Here is a 6,910-nt window from a genome sequence, read left to right as displayed (position 1 = left end):
TGGATTCAAGGTTTAGGCCAATGAAATCAAACAATGATAATCCAATTCTGATAGATGATGCAGAGGTGAAATTTATTAACTATGTTGTAAATTGATGAACTTATATGGTATATGGTATAAGGGATTCACTAATATATAATTTGTATATATTACGTAGGATGAAAACAGAAGCAATTCTTACTCTTCAGATTACGTGAAGAGATATAAGGATGAACCAAATTACTACCAACCACTATAATCAATTTTCCTAAAAGATGAAAACTACAAACTAAGAGGACTACGCATGAACACAAATAGTGGTCTACGAGGGAAACAAATAAGTCAAACGCCAATCATAGTTATCGAAACACCAGAGACAAAAATGGTCATATATGAGCAAGAGGTATATTTCTTTATGATTAAATATAATATTAAACGTAGTATATATATTAACATATCATTATATACTTTTTTTTTTTTTTGTAAAGATCAATGAAGGAGATAACATAGCTAAGGTCATTACCTATTAAGGATAAGTCAGACTCTAATCAGGTATATTGTATGGATTAAACTTATTGGTTTAAAATATTATTTTGTTGGATTGTACTTATAGGTATTTGTAAAATAAAATTGTACAGAATAATCTACCAATTGTGAAGAAGAGATTGTTTAAAGAAATCTCAAGGGAGAAGGGAAAAAGATTGAATTTGACAATGTATATGTGTGAAACAATTGCATTGTAGTATAAATTTTTAACAAATTGTACATTAATATAACCTTTATTTGATTATTATATGAAATGTAGGTATCGAAAAAGAGAAAAAGAGTTGTTCAAGAAGTAAGGGTTGAAGAAAAGAACCAAACAAATAAAAAGGAATAAAAAACTGAAAAGAAAAAAAGCATTGATAAAGGAGCAAAAAGAAACGGAGAGAACGAAGGAAAAAGAAATTTGGAGAAAATAGGAAAATCAGAAACAAACAAGGTATAGTATATATATACATAAAATGTTTGATCCATACAATGTCATTTATTTTAAAGTATATATGTAACTATGCAGGGTATATTTTCATTTTCTTACTGACATATTATCATGCATTAGTACTGACATGTTATTATCATTCAAAAAGCTAGAGTGGAGATGAAAGTTGGGGAAGGCAGAGCTGCAAGGAGGATCTTTATGAGGTATTGATAATGATATTTTATATATTCTATCTCTTATATATCCATACAATGTCATTAATAATGATATTTTATATATAATGTCTCTTATCTGATATATAATATATCTGTTGTAAAATGATGTATCATTAATGATCTATGATATAACCTTAGTGCTTAATGGTTAATGATATATAATATATAATGTATACTATATGATTTTTCTGTTATGTATGTTTGTAGGGTACACCATTGATTCTTAAAAAGAATAAATGGTCAAGAGTCCAGGAACTAAGTATTTATGCACGTATGGATGCCCTGAAAAACATTAGAAGAAAGTTAAATAGGTAACAATTAGAATTGTTTAAGAAATCACCTTTTGGAAGTTTCCTAGATTTAAAAATAAAAAAATTCAAAGCCAATTGTTGTATCACATCATAAGAAGACAATGTACCTTGACTAAGGAAGATGAACTTTAGTTTAATTTTGAAGAACATATAGCCAAGTTTAGGATCAAGGATTTTGAAGCAATTATTGTATTGAATTGTAGGTCATTGTCCCCTATAGATATGGAAAAATTAAAGGGTAGATTCTTATCCAAATACTTCAAGAATGAAGACCCTATTCCCGGGTCACAAGTCTCATTCATTTTTAATGATTCAAAAAAATTGAAAGATGAGGACAAGGTGAAAATGGCAAAAGTTTACTTCCTGGAAAATTTTTTATTAGGAAAACAATTAACTACGAGTAGATATGAACCATATCAAATTGGTAGATGATGAAAGCTAATTTGATGCATATCCATGTGGAAGAATTGGATATTATGTTCTAATAGATTCTACAAGGAAATCCATAAAAAGAACCTTCTACCCTAGCTGTTGAAATTGCCAAATTTTCTTTTTCTCTTCTTGTGTGGGTGTATGAGTGTATACCTCTTTTGACGGGACCACACATATTCTATGCACAAAGAGTGGATGAGAGGAATGAGAGGATGCTTAACTGGGTTGTTGACAGCCACCCAAAATGGAAGGACCTTGCTGAGAGGGTGTTTGACAATGACAGGTATTGTATTTTGTATGCTATATCTTATTTCTTTTAATATTACTGTGAATATTAACAATGTACCATAATATACTGTACTAATATACATATGTATTTCCTATTATAGTTTGAATTCAAATCAGTGTTACCTGAAGAAGAATTCGTGGAACGAAGCACGTTCCATGAAGGTGAAACTTAAAAAGCAAAAAGCTGAGAAAATTTTCAAAAAATGAGAATGCTCAAGACAAGCTAAGGAAATTAATGTTAGATGCTTGAGTATTTTTAAGATACCAGGAAATAATGTTAGTGTTTGTAGCCAACAACTTGCTTGTTTGTTATTGCAGACTTAGTGAAGTAAACTATATTTCATTCTTTATAATGTGTCATTGATTCAAGATCATTACATATAAAATGCTCCTTGTGAATCTCTTCATTATTCGTTCAACATGATCATTACAAGCAAAATGCTCCCAATGTCTCTATTCATCACATTAAAGTTAAGTCACTGTCGTGTACAAGTTTTCCTATTGCTTATCCAAGTATAAGCGAAATAATAGGTTTATCTGGATGATTTAGAGTCGAACACAGGGAATAATGAACAATGAATAAATAAATGTGAACTGAACTATAATGAACTGAAATAATAGGTTTATCTGGATGATCTAGAGTCAAAGCTTAATTCTAGGATTTACTTATCAATTAGGCGATATAAAAGAATAATGAACAATAAATAAATAAATGTGAACTGAACTATAACTACTTATGTACGCTAGAGATTCTGTAAAGGGGAGTTAGATGAACGCGAAATGGAGATGTGAACTAACTTGTATTAAAAATGAATTAAGGAATGTTTATGTTTGACTAGGCGATTAAGTTGTGAAAGTCTTTACGCAATATGACTCTCATAACTAGTTTATCATTAAGGCGAGCTCCTCTCAGAGTCTTTAGACGCCAAACTTGTCCTCTTGTTGGGGTACAAATGACTTAACCTAGTTAGGTGAGATACATCTAGAAGAACTCACCTATAAAACGTATAGAGCTTCGCAATTAAGGACAACAACTTCTCGAAACCTATTCCCCACACTTGTCCTCCTTTCGAGGTACAAATGATGGTAGCTATCTCGCTAAGGTGGAATTTGTCTCCAAACTCCTCCTTGCATGCATTAGCCATATCCTTGCTACTTACCCTCTCGGGTAGTTGACGATATACCTAGCTAAGTGATGAAAATAGCTCAACTAACGCAATAAGAGTTATAAGCAAAGCAACTTATCAAGAACTTATCATGAAACTAAACTACGAATAACACATTGACAGGTGAACAATAAAGAGATGAATTGATTGAAAAGATATAAACATGTAATATATATTAAAGAATGTAGGTTTTCGGCCATTGTACAATATAAACAACATATATTACAAAGAATACGAAAATGAGAAGAAAAGAGAGTGAAAAATGTTTACAAGTTAGGGGAATTGGGAAATAGACTTCCTTTCCTTCAAACTCTAAGCTCTTACTCACAGTCTGATAGGGGAAGAAGAAGATGACTTTTACAGACGGTGAAAATGCTACTCCTTTCCGTCATTCTCTAGGTTTTGGTCGGAAATCAACATATGACTTTTCACACAACCGGCAACCTTGGCCTATCCGGGCCTCTTCCTTTTTTCTTCATGGTGATGGATCCTTTATATAGTCAACTTTCCGTGGAAAATTTCTATTCTTCTAATCATGTCAATGTCGAAAGTGAAGGGATGAAAACCCTTTACAGCGGAAAATATACAGAAACTCAATTTTAATTAGAACCTTAAAAATACCAATACATTGGCAAAAAATATTGATTAAACATGCTTTAAAAAATTACAGAGAATAAAACTTACGCTCGTTGACGACTCTGAATCTGCAATCACCAAATTTTTGGGCACCACCACTTGAAAACCTTCCTATTCTCTGATTGAGATGGTTTGTGGGAACCAAAATTGGAATAAGGGAATGGAGAGATTTTTTTTTTTTTTAGAGAGAATGGATAGACTTCTTCGCAGAACTCTCTCCCGTTTTTGGAGAAAAAATTTGTTACGCAAAAAAATTCCCTCTTCTTCAGTCGGAAGAAGAGGGAAGTTAGAGAGAATAATTGGGAACGTGGGAAAACCACCCACGTTCCTTATTAATTTAATAAATTAATATTTAATTAATATTAATTAATTAATTAATTATATTAATTATATTAATTAAATAAATAATTAAATAATTAAATCATATTTAATTAATATTTCATTTAAATCATATTTAAATGAATATCTCTCACATAACCTATAGTTTTAATTTAATTAATTTAATTAAATCAAATTTAATTAAATCAAATTAAACAAAAACTATTAATTAATTCTCCAATTAATTAATTTCTAAATTAAATATCTTATATTTAATTTAATCCATAATTTGAATCATATTCAAATATAAATTTCTCTCATAACTTATAGTTTTAATATGTATCATATACACATTAAATTTTAACTTATAGTTTTAATATGAATCTAATTCACATTAAACTGATATTTGAACTTATTCAAATATTTTATTCTCTCATAATTTAATTTTGAATCATATCCAAAATTAAATTTATATAATAAAGTCTAATTAAAATATAAACTTTATATTATAATGTATCAATATACATTATATTAATTCCCAAAGTAAATTTGAACATTTCAAATTACAACCAATATAAATAAATCTCATTACTCTTTATGAGCTAGGAAGGGGACCTAATGGACCTACAGATCAGAAGCTACAACGATATGAGATTAATTGGCTAAACTCATTAACCACATTAATCAATATTCGTTAACTGTGCGTACACTCCACTAAAGACTCACAGCTGAACTCTTCTCACTATAGATATATTTCTGTGTCCACGGATATAGACCAATACCAGTAAGTTAGTCCTTCACAAGTGTTCGTAACTCCAGCTGGGTCAAATTACCGTTTTACCCCTGGGTTACCTCTAGTCCTTAAATACCAGTGCTCCTCTAATGAACAACCTGTTTATGGTCCAACCACTAAACAGAAACCCCTCTCGTGCCATTGAGAGGGTAGGGCCCTTTGTTCAAGTCTCGGAGACACCATTTAAGGGAACACTTATCTACTTACCCTAAAGGTGGGAAGGAGTGAATTCCATCTTGTGTGATTATGTTCCCAGCTCTCCACTCGGTATTGTCCCCAAAATGATAAGAATATTGAGTCGGCAATCTGGCCACTCTCACTCGTATAAATCAAAGGACAATCCCTCGCAAACAGGAGTTCATAATACACTTAGGATTAAGACTAAGTTACCTAGGTCATCCTAATGAAATAGCAATCCAACTAGTTAACGGAGTTACATCTAGTGATTACTATTTCGTGGTCCAGTCTTATGCAAACTCATTGCATAGGATACCCACACTCGCATGTCACATACATGAACGCATTTGATCAATGTGTCTGTATCAAATACAAAGTGAGCCGTATCCATAGTGTTAACAGGATAAGGTACCCAACCTTAACCCTATACTATAGACTCTTTAAGCTGATCTTGAACATTAATCCCTGTATGTCTCTACATACTGTTCAAGACTCATCAAACAGCTTAGGATGTTAGTTTATTGGATTTGGGTTATTAAGACAAAACTAATAAAATAATCAATAACACTTATTGAAATTAAATAATAAAATACTTTATTAATGACGGTCAATTGATTATATTTACTATCTACGAGTTTTAGGACATAAAATCCAACAAACTCCCACTTGGACTAAAACTCTAGTCCTTATGGGATGTACATAATAGAGTAATCCTCAAACATTGGAAATGGTAAAATGTACAAGTATATTACATAAAACGTATATATACAAATACAATAAACTAGGGCATCATCATACCCATTACACATCTCCCACTTGCCCTAGGTTACCTAATGTACATATCTCGTAGACCTAGACTTTCTAGATGACCCTCGAACACTTTAGCCGTGAGAGTCTTCGTCAATGGATCAGCAATGTTGTGCTCCGAAGCGATCTTGGTGACGATCACATCCCCTCGTTGCACAATCTCCCGTATCAGATGATACTTCCTCTCTATGTGTTTCCCTCGTTTATGGCTGCGAGGTTCTTTAGAATTGGCTACTGCCCCACTGTTATCACAATATAGAGTGATGGGCAAGTTCATATTTGGAACAACTTCCAAATCATGTAGGAACTTCCTAAGCCAAACTGCTTCTTTTGCTGCTTCACAAGCAGCGACGTATTCAGCCTCCATTGTAGAGTCTGCAATACATCCTTGCTTGATGCTACGCCATACTACAGCTCCCCCATTTAGGGTGAACACTGATCCCGATGTGGATTTCCTAGAATCCTTATCGGTTTGGAAATCAGAATCAGTGTATCCTGTAAGGATCAAATCCTTAGCTCCATACACAAGCATGTAGTCTCTCGTTCTCCTAAGATACTTGAGAACAATTTTAACCGCCGTCCAATGGTCTAACCCTGGGTTGGACTGATACCTACTGACTATTCCCACTGCATAACAAATGTCTGGCCTAGTGCAGAGCATAGCATACATTAAGCTGCCCACAGCTGAGGCATAGGGAATACGTCTCATATCCTCAACTTCTTGAGGTGTCTTAGGACTCTGTTCCTTAGACAAGTGAACTCCATGCCTGAAAGGTAATAAACCCTTCTTAGAGTTCTGCATCGAATAT

Source organism: Cucumis melo, chromosome 8 (assembly GCF_025177605.1).
Source record: "Cucumis melo cultivar AY chromosome 8, USDA_Cmelo_AY_1.0, whole genome shotgun sequence".
In the NCBI taxonomy this organism is placed as follows: Eukaryota; Viridiplantae; Streptophyta; class Magnoliopsida; order Cucurbitales; family Cucurbitaceae; genus Cucumis; species Cucumis melo.
The sequence above is the reverse complement of the archived record's forward strand: the minus strand, read 5'-3'. Positions refer to the sequence as shown.